Below are 17,549 nucleotides of genomic sequence, written 5' to 3' on the forward strand. Positions count from 1 at the left end.
CTGAAAGTAAGGGGATGGAAAAAGATATTCCATGCAAATGGAAACCAAAAGAAAGCTGGAGTAGCAATTCTCATATCAGACAAAATAGACTTTAAAATAAAGACTATTAGAAGAGACAAAGAAGGACACTACATAATGATCAAGGGATTGATCCAAGAAGAAGATATAACAATTGTAAATATTTATGCACCCAACATAGGAGCACCTCAATACATAAGGCAAATACTGACAGCCATAAAAGGGGAAATCGACAGTAACACATTCATAGTAGGGGACTTTAACACCCCACTTTCACCCATGGACAGATCATCCAAAACGAAAATAAATAAGGAAACACAAGCTTTAAAGGATACATTAAACAAGATGGACTTAATTGATATTTATAGGACACTCCATCCAGAAACAACAGAATACACATTTTTCTCAAGTGCTCATGGAACATTCTCCAGTATAGATCATATCTTGGGTCACAGATATAACCTTGGCAAATTTAAGAAAATTGAAATTGTATCAAGTATTTTTTCCGACCACAACGCCATGAGACTAGATATCAATTACAGGAAAATATCTGTAAAAAATACAAACACATGGAGGCTAAACAATACACTACTTGATAACGAAGTGATCACTGAAGAAATCAAAGAGGAAATAAAAAAATACCTAGAACAAATGACAATGGAGACACAACGACCCAAAACCTATGGGATGCAGCAAAAGCAGTTCTAAGAGGGAAGTTTATAGCAATACAAGCCCACCTTAAGAAGCAGGAAACATCTCGAATAAACAACCTAACCTTGCACCTCAAGCAATTAGAGAAAGAACAAAAAAACCCCAAAGCTAGCAGAAGGAAAGAAATCATAAAAATCAGATCAGAAATGAAAAAGAGATGAAAGAAACAATAGCAAAGATCAATAAAACTAAAAGCTGGTTCTTTGAGAACATAAACAAAATAGATAAACCACTAGCCAGACTCATCAAGAAAAAAAGGGAGAAGACTCAAATCAATAGAATTAGAAATGAAAAAGGAGAAGTAACAACTGACACTGCAGAAATAAAAAAGATCATGAGAGATTACTACAAGCAACTCTATACCAATAAAATGGACAACCTGGAAGAAATGGACAAATTCTTAGAAATGCACAACCTGCCAAGACTGAATCAGGAAGAAATAGAAAAGATGAACACACCAATCACAAGCACTGAAATTGAAACTGTGATTAAAAATCTTCCAACAAACAAAAGCCCAGGACCAGATGGCTTCACAGGCGAATTCTATCAAACATTTAGAGAAGAGCTAACACCTATCCTTCTCAAACTCTTCCGAAATATAGCAGAGGGAGGAACACTCCCAAACTCCTTCTACGAGGCCACCATCACCTTGATACCAAAACCAGACAAGGATGTCACAAAGAAAGAAAACTACAGGCCAATATCACTGATGAACATAGATGCAAAAATCCTCAACAAAATACTAGCAAACAGAATCCAACAGCACATTAAAAGGATCATACACCATGATCAAGTGGGGTTTATTCCAGGAATGCAAGGATTCTTCAATATACGCAAATCTATCAATGTGATAAACCATATTAACAAATTGAAGGAGAAAAACCATATGATCATCTTAATAGATGCAGAGAAAGCTTTTGACAAAATTCAACACCCATTTATGATAAAAACCCTGCAGAAAGTAGGCATAGAGGGAACTTTCCTCAACATAATAAAGGCCATATATGACAAGCCCACAGCCAACATCATCCTCAATGGTGAAAAACTGAAAGCATTTCCACTAAGATCAGGAACAAGACAAGGTTGCCCACTCTCACCACTCTTATTCAACATAGTTTTGGAAGTTTTAGCACAGCAATCAGAGAAGAAAAGGAAATAAAAGGAATCCAAATCGGAAAAGAAGAAGTAAAGCTGTCACTGTTTGCAGATGACATGATACTATACATAGAGAATCCTAAAGATGCTACCAGAAAACTACTAGAGCTAATCAATGAATTTGGTAAAGTAGCAGGATACAAAATTAATGCACAGAAATCACTTGCGTTCCTATACACTAATGATGAAAAATCTGAAAGTGAAATCAAGAAAACATTCCCATTTACCATTGCAGCAAAAAGAATAAAATATCTAGGAATAAACCTATCTAAGGAGACAAGAGACCTGTATGCAGAAAATTATAAGACACTGATGAAAGAAATTAAAGATGATACAAATAGATGGAGAGATATACCATGTTCTTGGATTGGAAGAATCAACATTGTGAAAATGACTCTACTACCCAAAGCAATCTACAGATTCAATGCAATCCCTATCAAACTACCACTGGCATTTTTCACAGAACTAGAACAAAAAATTTCACAATTTGTATGGAAACACAAAAGACCCCGAATAGCCAAAGCAATCTTGAGAACGAAAAATGGAGCTGGAGGAATCAGGCTCCCTGACTTCAGACTATACTTCAAAGCTACAGTAATCAAGACAGTATGGTACTGGCACAGAAACAGAAATATAGCTCAATGGAACACGATAGAAAGCCCAAAAATAAACCCACGCACATATGGACACCTTATCTTTGATAAAGGTGGCTGGAATGTACAGTGGAGAAAGGACAGCCTCTTCAATAAGTGGTGCTGGGAAAACTGGACAGGTACATATAAAAGTATGAGATTAGATCACTCCCTAACTCCATACACAAAAATAAGCTCAAAATGGATTAAAGACCTAAATGTAAGGCCAGAAACTATCAAATTCTTAGAGGAAAACATAGGCAGAACACTATGACATAAATCACAGCAAGATCCTTTCTGACCCACCTCCTAGAGAAATGGAAATAAAAACAAAAATAAACAAATGGGACCTAATGAAACTTCAAAGCTTTTGCACAGCAAAGGAAACCATAAACAAGACCAAAAGACAACCCTCAGAATGGGAGAAAATATTTGCAAATGAAGCAACTGACAAAGGATTAATCTCCAAAATTTACAAGCAGCTCATGCAGCTCAATAACAAAAAAACAAACAACCCAATCCAAAAATGGGCAGAAGGCCTTAATAGACATTTCTCCAAAGAAGATATACAGACTGCCAACAAACACGTGAAAGAATGCTCAACATCATTAATCATTAGAGAAATGCAAATCAAAACTACAATGAGATATCATCTCACACCAGTCAGAATGGCCATCATCAAAAAATCTAGAAACAATAAATGCTGGAGAGGGTGTGGAGAAAAGGGAACACTCTTGCACTGCTGGTGGGAATGTGAATTGGTTCAGCCACTAGAACAGTATGGAGGTTCCTTAAAAAACTACAAATAGAACTACCATATGACCCAGCAATCCCACTACTGGGCATATACCCTGAGAAAACCAAAATTCAAAGAGTCATGTACCAAAATGTTCATTGCAGCTCTATTTACAATAGCCCAGAGATGGAAACAACCTGAGTGACCATCATTGGATGAGTGGATAAAGAAGACGTGGCACATATATACAATGGAATATTACTCAGCCATAAAAAGAAACAAAATTGAGCTATTTGTAATGAGGTGGATAGACCTAGAGTCTGTCATACAGAGTGAAGTAAGTCAGAAGGAGAAGGACAAATACCGTATGCTAACACATATATATGGAATTTAAGAAAAAAAAATGTCATGAAGAACCTAGGGGTAAGACAGGAATAAAGACACAGACCTACTGGAGAACGGACTTGAAGTTATGGGGAGGGGGAAGGGTGAGCTGTGACAAAGCGAGAGAGAGGCATGGATATATATACACTACCAAACATAAGGTAGATAGCTAGTGGGAAGCAGCCGCATGGCACAGGGATATCGGCTCCATGGTTTGTGACCGCCTGGAGGGGAGGAATAGGGAGGGTGGGAGGAAGGGAGACGCAAGAGGGAAGAGATATGGAAACATATGTATATGTATAACTGATTCACTTTGTTATAAAGCAGAAACTAACACACCATTGTAAAGCAATTATACCCCAATAAAGATGTTTAAAAAAAAAGAATAAACCCCAAAGAGAAATCACCTCAATGTTCCCTGAAGTTACTGGCAAACACGTCCATTCAGCAGCAGCTTTGTTCTGTGCAAAATTATCCAGCAGAGCCCATGTGCAGAGGTTGCAGAGGTCACCCTGCCCACAGTGTGGATGTGAATGTTGACTCCCAGGTCGAGCAATTTGGCCTCCATCCCAACTGAAGGGGGTGTGGAGGCTAGATGGAGAACAGAAACCTCAAGAAAATCATTTCCCAACATCCACACTGGCCTCATGATTTCATTCTTTTCTTACACACCCAACTGTTGGGAGTCATCAGTCACATATATATATGTTTCAAAATAAACGACACAGCTTTCTGCAAATTGGTATTGCAATACCAGCAGATAAGATTCCTAACAGATCTCAGCCTTGGTCCTTAAAACATTCTTTAGCAGTGTGGAAGATGCTAACGTAGACAGACAACCCAGAGTTCTTTAAACAATGAGCTCCAAGTACTCAGGCCATTCTACAAGTATTTCTGCCGCCGACTTTTTCTTCACACAGGCTGGAAACAAGTACAAACATAAGCAAAATCAAGGCCGGCCTTGCTGGTGTCCAGGTGCTACGGAATCTGGCTCAGGGCCATCAGCCTGTGATCCCTTCCTGACTGTTCCCCACCCCAGCTCTGGTCATTTCTGAAAATGTTATCCCCATACATGATGCTGTTCTCTGGAACCTTGGAGGTCACAGGAAAAGGCTGATGATCCTATACATACAGAAAGGATTAGCTTCTGGGATATGACTTTACTGACCACAGGACAGTTTTCACAGACTTTCCTAACCCTTTCTTGACAAACAACACCGTGAGAAAAGCATGCTGCTCATCGCATAGCTTGGATCCTCCTCCCAGGTACCAGGTAGGATTACATGTTACTGATGTTATCTGCTTTGACTCATGACATGTGAGCAGCAGTAGAACGAGTTACTCAGCATTGGTGCATCACTTGTCAGCGTGCGACTCTCCTTTTCCTCTGGCACTAGGACCAACCAGCAACATTCTAGCTGGTAGCTGCTGCATCCACCTGGCCCACAGGTAATGACAGTAAGGAGAGCCCCTTGCGAACTTGTGATGGGCATAGAGTGTGAACAAGAAACAAACCTTTGTTGTTTGAGCTGAGATTTTTGGAATTATCTGTTACTGCAGCACAACCTAGCCTAGCCTGACGGCTACTATAACAGTGGACAAGAAAAGCATTTAGCACATTAAGAAACTGAGACCCAGAGGGGTGAACTGAGCTGTCAAACGCCAGACGGCTGGTGGAAGGCAGAGCAGGAGGGCTGGAACGCTTGCCACAGCCGCTCACTGCCCTCACACGACAGCAGTTTCTACAGGACAGAGACCCACGACATGAAAGGACTACTCACTGTAAAGATAAAGCCACTACCATCTTTTTTTTCCAGATACTGTAAAACCGACTTTAGAATTAAGAGTTAAGTTAAAATGAAGCCTCATTTCCTACCTACCTCAGACTTAGAAGTAATCTATACAAGAAAATGCTAATTTATTTAAAGGGGGAAAAAAAAGGCACAAGGGTAAGCCACACATTCTCACCGTTTGTACTGAGGTGGCCAAGTCTGCTTGTTGTGGTCCCAGGTCCCCGTCACCTCACTCCACCCAGCTTCTTGTCCCACATCAGAACCTCAGCCCAGTCCAGCACCACCACTTCTGTCAGAATCATCCAGTAGGAACCATAGAAGCTAAAGAGACAGGATCAGCGATGAAAAAGAATGTGGTGGAGCTCCATGTACCGACAGAAAGATCTTCAAGACATATTGTCATTTGAAAAATACAAGTTTTGGAAAGAGCATAACAACACATATAATTTGCCCATATTGTCTCCCTACAGACACGCAAAACCGTATACATTTTCTACAAGTATACATCTATGAACATAGATGCAAAGAAAAATATCTGGAAGAAGACACACTTTATGAGAAGAGAGATTACTTCCAGACAGGGAAGGAAGGGCACCAGGATTGGTATAGTACTTTTATTCATAATGTTTTAATTTTTTATAAGAAGAATATATACTCAAAGTTACTTAAACTTTACATAAGCCTTTTTATTCATCAGGGCATCTTAGGAAACCTTGAGGCAGCTCAATGCAACCTTCTCCGCAATCACCATCTGTTAGGGAACTTCGAGTTTCAGCTCACCCTCCTAGGAAAAAACGCTCAGTCCCCATTAAACTAAACGACAATCCATTAAAATCAAACAAACTGATGGAATGGTATGACTCCTTCTGTGTGCCTGTCAATACACGGAACACTCCGCCTGATTTGGTGAAATATCACAATCAAGCTGATGAATGTCTTCAGTTTAGTAGGAGTCTGTCAACTCATGGTATTGCCACTAAACCTGGTTCGAAATAAGGTGAAAAATCAAGCCCTACAAAAACAGAATGGAGCAAAAGAGTCAACAGAACTGACTTTCAAGTAGATTTTTTTTAAACCTTGGGAGCTTAGGCAATACCACATTAAAAAAATGCTCCATAATTACCAAAGGTCTCTTCATTTCCTTTGTCTTGTATTTCCTTTCATGTAACGCAAGCTTCTGAACACTTTAAAATAATATGGGCTCAACTGCCTTCTGATGATGCCAAAGGTACCTCACACTTTCCACCCAATATCTCCTCCCCACCTAAGTGGCTGCTGTTACCAAGGAAACCACTTTAGACTCTCCCTTCCCTTCTGCTAAAACCACATCCTATGGCTAAAGTCTATCCAGCAAATACCATCTCTGGCAGAGCCACATCTGCCACGCACGATATGGACTTCTAAAAACATTCTGTCTACCGCAGTCCTGGACAATAGGAATTGATCACTGCTATTTACTTACTGAATTCAGATTTAAGATAATGTAAAATAAAGCCATCCCTCCCTGCCTACCTCAAATAGGTACCTGCCTACCTCAGGGATGACATTCCTCAGATTGCAAAATGCCAACAAAAATAAGCTCTGCCAGGGGCTTCCCTGGTGGCGCAGTGGTTGAGAGTCCGCCTGCCGATGCAGGGGACACGGGTTCGTGCCCCGGTCCGGGAAGATCTCACGTGCCGTGGAGTGGCTGGGCCCCTGAGCCATGGCCGCTGAGCCTGTGCGTCCGGAGCCCGTGCTCCGCAACGGGAGAGGCCACAACAGTGAGAGGCCCGCGTACCACAAAAAAAATTAAAAATTAAAAAAAAATAGGCTCTGCCAACCTGATCCTAAACCCCTGCGTAACCTGAACACATACAGCGTCGAACACATCTGGACGCTCCTCGAGGAAGTGACTTCTCTCTGGAATAAGGTTCATTTTGGCGAAGTCTTACAGTGTCAGACCAGTCTTACAGTGAGGAAGACAATTATACCGCGTTTGCTGACATCGATCATGTGGACAGGAAGCCTCCACCCTGCTTCAAGTTGCCCAACAATGAGGTGGGTGGGCCAACACCTCCCATCAGCAATTGAACAGGAAGCTAAGACCAAGCACGTTTTTATACAATACTGATAGAACCGCACAGAGATCACACACAATGGGTCAACTCAAACAGGGTCCTACTTTCCCTGCTGCGTAAGCCACAGAACACGAGCTCAGTTCTGCTTCCAGGCTTCAGAAACTAGACAAACTCAAGTTGCCATTCTTTAATGGGTCTTCATGGAGCCCTGTCTCTCTCAGGTTGGGGGTTTGGGGAGGGGGGTGGTTATTCATTTTTCGTGTTTTGGTTTCAATTTCTTAACCTGGAAAACAAGCCCAGTCCTGCATGCCCCTGCCATTCCAGAAAACTACTAACAGCCCCCTCTGGAAAAAATTTAGCAGACGGATGAGGCTACAGTCATTTGAAGCTTTTAAGTTCCATTAATATTCATTTACTTCAAGTATCTGAAAGCACATAAACCCTCAGAATTTCAAAGCAGATCGAAAAGGCAGTCTGTCCTCTCAATATCTCCTCTCTCTCCCTCTCTCCCATCTCTCCATCTCCTTTTTTTCTCTTGCGAAAGCACCACAGTTTGAATTCCAGATACAGACTCTGCCACCTTGCCTACTACAAGCGCAGGAATGCAGACAGAGGATGTGAGCACTTGGGGGTGGGGGGGGTGGGTGGAGGCTGATGGAATGCAGATAACCTTTCAGGCCTTCTGGGAACTCAAATGTTTGACTCCACATCCTCAGAGCCCAGTATCTCCTCTGGTCAAGAAACCCCGTTCAGAGTGTGCACAGAGCCAGCCCCTCCCTTCTCTGCTGGAACCACAGACTTCTGGAGTGGAAAAGAGTACGGTCCAACACCCCCATTTTAGAGATGAGGAAACTGAGGCCCTAGGCAAGGCCAAGACTTGTCTGGATCAACCGGAGCTAGGTCCCAGGTCTCTTGGCACTGAGGCAAATGCTCTTTTATTTCCTTCTGGTTAGGGTAGCCCCCTCAGCAGCCGAGAGTCTCACCCCATCCCCACAGAAGGGCCTGGCGCCTGTCAGATGGGCAGGGGCCCCACCTCACCATGTTCCTCCCCTCAGTCCCTCTCTCCCCACTGGGAATTCCCACGGTACTTTATCCCCACCACTCTCACAGGATGTGGTAGTTAACTTTACTACTTAGATGACACTTAACACAACACTGGTCACACTGTAAGTATTTATCATGACGAAGGAGAGGGCGGTGCAGGCTGGAGCTTCTGTCTGGTTCATCTTTGAGGCCCAGCATTTGCCTGTGAGGGATGGTGTCCATCTGGTTAGTCCCCGTATCCCCAGCACAGAGAGGATGCTAGATTAAAAAATGTTGAACGAATGAATCTAGCACAGCACACTGCTTATAACGGGAGCTTCGTTAATGCTCGTTGAACGAATATGTGGATTTCCAGAATTCACACAGGGAGTGTCACTGGCCGAGTTCATTCGTAGATAAATTCGGATTTGCAGGCACCAATATTTTCTATTGTTCTAAGACTTTTCTGTTAGCAGCTGCCTTGAAAAGTTTAACCAAAGCCCAGCTCTCAATTTCCAGAGCATAGTCTATACATTCTCTTGGTACATAATCACCTATTGTTTTGTGACAATGTCCTCCATTGTGCCTTATGGGGCCGATATACAATTGCTGTTTGACATTTTCCTGGTGTTACCCAGGCTTTGAAAAACAAAGTTCCAAAGACACCCTGCTCGGTATTCATCTCTGAGGGCCCAGTGAATAAAAATACCTTAATAAAAAAAGCCAACAGAAGACAACAGAGCCTTGAATCAGAAACCCTGACCTGGAACTCTATTTAAGAGTTTAAGTGCTTACGCAGGAGAAAGTTCTACGGAAGGGGCAGGTTCGGAAGCCAGAGGACGTCTGGAGATGGCATTGAGGACGGACACAGAAAGTGTCTGGAGCTTCTCAAATGAAAGGCAATTTACAAGAACAAAATACTTCAGTCACCTCAGAGGCTTGAATTGAAACCTGGCCTCGAACGCATAAACACTCAGCGGATCGCTGGCCAAATGCTTAACAGGAGACTTCTATTGTCTGGGACACAAATCTACCTGGAGCTCGGCCAGATGGTACCTGGGATGTGTAGGAGGGGACTCCCGAGGGCCATCGGGAGACTGAGAAGATGCCAAGTTCTTCCCAGAGGCGGCACACCCTGGGGAGCAGGCCCTCCCCGACAGCCCAGATACACCTGACCTGCCAGGCCTCTCACTCTGTGACCTCGCGACAGCTTCACAGGAGTCAGCAGAAAGGGGGTAATGCAGGCGCCCCACAGCAAGAGGCTTTTTCTGTGATCCGAAAGCTCCAAAGAATTTTTTTTTTCTAAACACCCTGGTATTTTAAGTGGATGCGAATTCCCTAGTAGATGAACAAAGTGGGGAAAGCACCTATTTCAGGGCTTTGGGGCTAAAGCCAGAGAAAAACAGACAAGCATGAAAAACTGTCCAAAGCCCTTTCCCTTGGCCAGGGGATTCCCAGAATTTTTATCTGCAGACTCTGACACCCACGCAGCCAGCCTGCCTCTGCTCTTTGGGCCCTTGTGTTCCTGCTTCCAAGGAGCCAGGAAGGACCGGCCTCCACCCACGTGCATCCACCGAGGCTCCTGCTGAAGGATGCTGGCGCCTGGCCGGCCCGCACGCACTCACACACATCCACTCCCAAAAACCGCGGAGCTGGTGCGGTGGGCAAGGCAGACCAGGCTCTGCGTCCCGGTTCTGCCATCTTTTCTCTGCTCTGAGCTTCGGTTCCTTCATTAGAAATTGAAAACCATAATTTCTGCCTCCATAATTGTCTCACATTAGGTCAAGGTTTATAAAGCTTAACAAGTAGGGGTTGTTAATTATCTTTTTCTTGTAGATTACTAACATCGAGAAAAGGCAGCGGTGGGAACTCCTCAAGGCCTCCCACTGTCCTTTACAATAAATTTCCAAATCCTTCCCAGCCCAGGAGGCTCTGCTTGGCCTTCCTCACTGTAACTTCCTCAATACACCCTGTTCTTTCCACCTCTGAGCCTTCAACCATGCTGTTCCCCGAATCTGGCATGCTCTAACCCCTCCTCATCCCCAGGAACTAGTTGAAAAGGCTCATTCTTGGAGGAGCAGATCCCAGACTCCCCTAATCCTAGCACAGCTCTGATAATCTGTCTCATGACATACATACTGTTATTTTCACTCACAGCACTTAACCCATTTATAACTATGTATTTGTGTGTACCGCCCCTTCCTCTTCCAGTAGCCAGCAAATTCCATTTGGCCAGGCGCTGAGCCCCTGGATTCATTCGTTGCTGTATCCCCAAAACTTGGGAGATTCCTGGCACCAGCAAGGTCTCTGATAATATTTGTTCAATCAGTGTGTTGAAGAATTGAAGCCCCAAAGAGCCAGGAGGAACCAGGAGCTACAAATAGCTCTCTGACAGCTTGCAGCACCAGGCTGGGGAGCAAGCAGAGCACTTTATACCCATGGGAAAGCCAGGAAAACAACTACCAGCTCATTATCAGAAATGCTAAAGCACCCACAATTCACTCAATGGAGAATTCCCTCTTCTGGGCTCTGAGTTCCACAGGCCTCTTGGAAGATTGCCAGAGCTCCAAAAGACATAAAACCTACTGGGGTGTAAAGAAGAAGGGAGATGAGTATGGATTTTCTTAAAAAGGTAGTGTACTTGGAACAGGTCATTGCATTTTCAATGGGGTGTATTTAAATACTGTCATGTCTACCCGAGTCCCATCCTGGGAAATTCCAGGCCTGGTTTCTGTTTTCTCAAATACCCGGCACACCTGTCTGGGTGAATGCTTTAGAATATGTTTAGAAACACAGAATGTCTGCCTGTGTTTTATCACACCCAAGCTAACAATCTCAGTGCACTGAGATGACATTTATCCAAAAATAAACATCATAATCCACTCTAATAAAGTCGGTCAACACCAGTATCACCACCACCACCCCGAGTGGATATTAGGTCACCCAGTGTAAGCAATGGTTGAGGTTTAAATGTTATAAATCGGTGTGCGGGTGTTCCCGTGTTCATTCCACAAACAGGCAGAGGCAGGCGGCTCTTTGGAAGGGCCTTGTATCCAGAAGGACAGCTCTACGAAGAGCACAAGCACATCTGTGGGTCAATTCCAGGAGGCAAGCATAGGGGTGGGGAGGTGGGCAGAGAGGGAGGGACACTCACTGAGTCCCGTTCAGTGGTTAGAACCTGGATTTCTGCTTCAAATCCTGGGTGCCGCACTAACAATCTGTTGACTTTGGGCTGGTTATTTAATCTCATTGAGCCTCAGCTGTCTTATCTGTAAAATAGGAGAAAGGATAACTACAGTGTAGGGTTGTTGGGAAGATGAAGTGAGCTAAAAAGCCAAAACCAAAAACAAACTGAAGCCCTTTGACAGTGTTGTACATTGTAGATCTATGTAAGTGTCTGCTATCAGACGCGTCTTCATTTCATCAAAGCCTCAAGCCAAACCTTCCGCACTGATAGTTATTCCCTTTTTACAGACAGAAAAACTGAGGCTCATGAGGGTTAAGTAGCTCATTCAAAGCCACACAACTAGGAGATGGCAAGACCAGCACTTGAACCCAATCATCGTAATCACCATTTCCTGAAAGCCAGGTGGTATGCCGAGCACTTCACAGCAACAATCTCATCAAACACTCAAAACCACTCTGTAAGGCAAGAATGACTAAAACTATTTCATACAGAGGAGGACACAGGGTTGGAGAGGTTAACTATCTTGGCTGAAGTCACACAGTTAGTTAAGGAACAAAGCAGGGGCTTGATCCCAGCTCTGACACCAAAGTCCATGGTCTCTTCCATTTAAGTCCTGCCTAATATTTGTTATAGATCTAGTAACTCCACTTGAAATCATCAACATGCCTGAATTCATATTAAATGTAAAACACTGGCCTTGTTAAGTGGAGTCCAGGAATGGCCCTCTCCATGAAGGGGCCTGCTGTCCTGAATCACAAGGAGTTAGGATATCCCCAAAGAAAAGCCTAGCTTTCCACCCAGTTCCTTTCCTTCTAGAAGGTTTGGTTTGGGGTCATAGATAGCAACTGGGGAATGTGTTAAAATGAAGCACGGGAAGTTCTTAGTCATTAGACTTTCATCTTTTGGGAATTAGAACAACACAAATATTTTCTCACATAAATCATTATCTGGTCCCAGCTCTGCTACCATGGAGGGGTTTTCCTTAGCGATATGTGACTGCCCTACCCAGCTAAGTGCGACTCTGAAAATACCTACCCAGTCATTCCATCCTCCCAACTCTTTTCTGTCCCTAACCGGTATTGTGGGGATGACACAGAGAAGAGTCAGTATCAACACCCTGATACAAAGATATAGTAGTGGTGACTTCTCATGGTTTTTGGCTTTTTTTTTTTTTGGATGCGTTGGCTCTTCGTTGCTGCGCGCGGGCTTTCTCTAGCTGCGAGGAGCAGGGGCTACTCCTTGTTGCGGAGCATGGGCTCTACGTGCGCAGGCTTCAGTAGTTGTGGCGCACGGGCTTAGTTGCTCCACGGCATGTGGGATCTTCCTGGGCCAGGGCTCGAACCCTCGTCCCCTGCATTGGCAGGTGGATTCTTAACCACTGTACCACCAGGTAGGCCCAGGTTAATATTTTAATAAAACATGAGGGGCTTCCCTGGTGGTGCAGTGGTTAAGCATCCGCCTGCCAATGCAGGGGACGAGGGTTCGAGCCCTGGCCCAGGAAGATCCCACATGCCGTGGAGCAACTAAGCCCGTGCGCCACAACTACTAAGCCTGAGCTCTAGAGCCCGTGAGACACAACTACTGAACCCGAGGGCCACAACTACTGAAGCCCGCGTGCCTAGAGCCCGTGCTCTGCAACAAGAGAAGCCACTGCAATGAGAAGCCTGTGCACCACAACAAAGAGTAGCCCCTGCTCGCCGCAACTAGAGAAAGCCCGTGCGCAGCAACGAAGACCCAACACAGCCAAAAATAAAAATAAATTAATTAATTAAAAAATTAACCTACCAAAACCTGGTGCTGATCTGGTGCTTTGCAAATTACCTGGACCCTCATGTTGACCTATTCATTAGTTCCATAGAAAACTATAGTTTTCTTTAAAGAAAAATGACTACTCAGCAAAAAAATACCAAAGTGACAGCTTACTAGAGTACTCTAAATGATTTTAATGAAGTATAATAGAACACAAAATTGCCTTGCTGGTTCTGAAACGGAGCAGGACCCTATGGTCCTTCCCTACCACGTCCTCTGCCTGACTTTTGTGTGTGGAAAAACTTCATCTGAAGAATTAGTTTAATCAGAGAAGCAAGAAAATGCAGAAGCAAAGGAAAACAGTCCAACAAGACTAAATAATAGTAGTTTAGTCATTAAGCATGGTTAAGGACCTTTAGTTCCTCCTCAAGGGCTGTAGATAATATTCTGAGCCATCTCCTGTGAGCTGTCTCGTAGATACTGAAACGCCCACCTGGTGAAAGCAGTTAACTACATGGTGATCTTACTGTAGCCATGACATAAGCTGCCACACGTCTGTGAACTGGCCTCAAAGAAATGAAAACAAACCGACCCTGCAACTGAAGACTAACTGTACCTAAAACAACCAAAATGACACTGGTCAGACCACCACGTGACCAATTTCAAGATGACTGTCAGAGCTGACTGCACAGTTTCTGCATGTAGCCCCCTTACCGCCGTCTATAAAAGCTCTTGCCCCCTGATTGTCACGGGGGGAGTCGGCCTTTGGACAGGCGTCCGCCCTCTCCCCCGGTTGCCGGCATCCAAAACAAAGCAAACTTTCCTTTCCACCAACCTGGCCTCTTTAATGGCTTTTGAACGGCAAGCAGTCGGACCCCACTCTTGGTTACAGTTCTATAGAGGCAGACCCCTTGTTAGGGCACTGTGCCCCTTCTGAGGGTCAAGGTAAGATCCCCTCAGAATAAAAGCATCCCAGGCCTCACTGGCTCAGCTCCAGAGGGTGGAAGGATGGTGAAGGGGAGGAGGGATGGTGGTGAGCTTGTCTTGGTCAACTCTGCACCAAAATCTCTGCCCACAGTTTGGTCTGTGGCAGTTTCTAGATAAAATACATAAATAAGAATTCAAGCCAGAATGTCTTGCTTTGACAAACTTTCTAGCACTGAGTAAAAACCATCAATTAATTGAAATGGCAATGATTAGTCTCCTCTTACTACAAGAGTCAAGTTTGGAAAAAAACACTTGCTGTCACTGAGTGTCTGATGCACCAAAGAGTTTCCCTCAAAACAACTTTGGACCCTATAGATGGATGAAAGGAAGCCCTTTGTATTAAACTCAACTGACTTTGCCCAGAAGATAAAAGGAAACAGGACTTCCAGAAACCTGCAAAATACCTACAGCTTCTGCCTGACAAAAATTCAGCACAAGTATAAACTTTACCTTTTTAAATTTCACCTTGCCTCAAACCCCCAAAAAAGAAGAATCGTAGAAGGAACTGGTAATATAAACCTCAAATCCTAGGTTTATGTCTTAAATATCGAGTAAACATTGAACTCTTTTCTTTGGATAAAAAGAGACAAGAATTTGATATTCTCATTAGGCAAGTTAGCGATAGCACTGTAAAAAAACACTTGAGGGCTTCCCTGGTGGCACAGTGGTTGAGAGTCCGCCTGCCGATGCAGGGTACACGGGTTCGTTCCCCGGTCCGGGAAGATCCCACATGCCGCGGAGCGGCTGGGCCCGTAAGCCATGGCCGCTGAGCCTCCGCGTCCAGAGCCTGTGCTCCGCAACAGGAGAGGCCACAACAATGAGAGGCCCGCGTACCGCAAAAAGAAAAACCACTTGATCTTTATACCTACATTGCATCACTGTTTATAGTATTTCTAATGTCTAATCTAAAATAAACAGTGCTGCTGTTACTATCAAAGTGATCATCAGTGACACACAGAGTGGGACCAAGCTGGGATATGGGATACCCCCTGACAATTGTAGGATGTGGGTCCTCCCTTCTCCAAATTCCTGACTTCTTGATCATCTAGGAAGGATTCACTGCCCCTAGGCCAAGGGTCAGTAGCAAAACAGGTACAACCGGGGCACGGCCTGAGGATGCTGCCAAAAGGAAAGTCATCTGTGTGTGCCCATGTCAATTCTGAGGCCCTGTAAACAGCCCAGCTTTGGGGGAGCCCATTTTTTGATATATGGGGCAGTGGGGTGGAGGAAGTCTCAAGATTAAGGACCACTTTCTTTTGCCAAGCAATTCATTCCTATCGCATGGAGTAAAACTGTATTCCAGAGCCATCAATAAGCCCTGTTGGGGGAAAGGGTGGTGGCCTGAAATTCCAGACTGCAAAGTACACGGTGCCCAAGGGGGAAGGAGCTACAGAGCCCTCCCCCGAGCAGGGCAGGAGAAGAACGGGGGAATGGAGCAACTACTGGCCACTCTCCCTCACCGTGGCTGTACTAAATAAACAACTGTTGAACACAGATCACCACCGCAGTGGCTAGTAACTGCCACTGATGGAGCAGCCACCACGTGCCACCCGCCGTGCCAGGCGTTTGATACACCCTATCTCATTTAACCTCACGACAGAGCTCTTTAGATCCCCATTTTACGAGAAAGAAAACAGGGGTTCAGAGAGATCGCATATAACACGCCCATGGTCACGCATCACAGAAGTGACAGAATCTGAATTGGGGCGCAGGTTTGATGGGCTCCAAAGCTTGAACTTGAATTTCTTCATTACACAAAAACACAATCTACTCTTCTTAGACCCTTTGGAAGCCCTCTCTTCTCCTAGGCTGTCATTTGTTTTAAATCCACCTTTCTTATCTGCAGTAAAAGTCTGTGTCTCGTCCAGTGGCCCCACTTGCTGAGATTAGAGCTATCTGTCCCCAGGGTGAGAACAGGATAAATCCTGTGCACTCCTAATATCCAAGGTAGAGTTACTATTCCCTGGATGTGGGAAATCTCAGATAGGCGGCTTTTAGGAGCGACAAACCCGACCCTGTGGCAAGCACAGCTGGCTTCATCCTTAAAGCAGAAAACCCAGTAGTTAAGGCCATGGGTTTACTGGCTTCCCGCAACTTAATTTTAAAGGCCAACAACGGAGGCATTTCCCAGAAAGCAGAACTAAAGGGGCATCGTGATCTGGCAATCCTTCTGTTTTTCACAATATGCCAAAAGACTCTATGCATATCTGAGGCTGCATATCTGTTCTGAACACACTGTTCAGGCCACCCTGCCAAGCCTTGTCTCATTTCCCTTCTTTGCATTTCAGGAAGCTGGAGGCAAGTCCACTGCCCCCTCCCCAGGGTCACGCAAGACACTGGGAGCAGCCGGATCCGTCTGCAGGCTGTACTCCATCAAGGCCCCTGCCGGCCTTTCCACCCTCTCTTGGCAGCCACACTTTGGTCATTGTTGCTCAACGCTGAACGCACAGTGGAATCAGCTGGGGATACAGAGGCCTGGGTCCCACCCCCAGGGATTCTGATAGATCCAGCCTGGGCATCTGAATTTTACAAACGCCCCAGGTGATTCTAAGATACAGACAGGATTGAGAAACTCTGCCCGGACCACCGTGGAATAAACGATTCCCCTAACACTGAAGTTCATCCCCCCGAACTTTCGTGGCATGCCACAAACTCCCGGGTTTCTCCGCCTTGCTCCACCCGGGGCTCTTCTAGAGCAGCTTTGAATCCCGTCCGCTCGCAGGATGACGCCTCCCTGCTCCTCCTCCCTCGCAGCGCCCAGGACCCCAGAAAACTTGTGCCCCGCGCGACCCACCCCCGTCTCTGGGACTTACTTGGTCGCTAGGTGTGCAGACCTCGCAGCAGCAGGGAGCAGCAGACCCCGCAGGGAGCGAGAGCCTGATGCGCCGGGAGGGCGCGAGCGGGAACGCCGAGACTGGGGAACGCCGAGACTGGGGAACGCCGGGCCGGGAGCGCGCGGCGCCCGCAGCTTCACCAGGACCGGGGAGGGAGCAGCCGCGGCACCGGCTGGGAACGGGAACTGGCCCGACCGCAGCGAAGGCCGCGCCCCTGTGGCCGCGCCCCGAGCCTCTGCGGCCTGCGCGGGGAAGGCGAGGCCGGGCCCGGGCAAGCGAGTCG

The 17,549-nt window shown here is 45.4% G+C and overlaps 1 protein-coding gene across 1 annotated transcript in view; it reads right to left on the reverse strand.

Moving 5' to 3' along the window:
• NOD1 (nucleotide binding oligomerization domain containing 1) overlaps nucleotides 1-17,334 on the reverse strand; it is a 91,378-nt gene extending 74,044 nt beyond the window's left edge. The window contains exon 1 of the mRNA XM_082847004.1: nucleotides 17,246-17,334. The gene's annotated coding sequence lies outside the window, so the exon portion shown is untranslated. The remainder of the gene's footprint in view (nucleotides 1-17,245) is intronic.
• Nucleotides 17,335-17,549: the final 215 nt, after the last annotated feature.

Source organism: Leucopleurus acutus, assembly GCF_964270905.1.
Source record: "Leucopleurus acutus genome assembly, chromosome: 9".
Taxonomy (NCBI): Eukaryota; Metazoa; Chordata; class Mammalia; order Artiodactyla; family Delphinidae; genus Leucopleurus; species Leucopleurus acutus.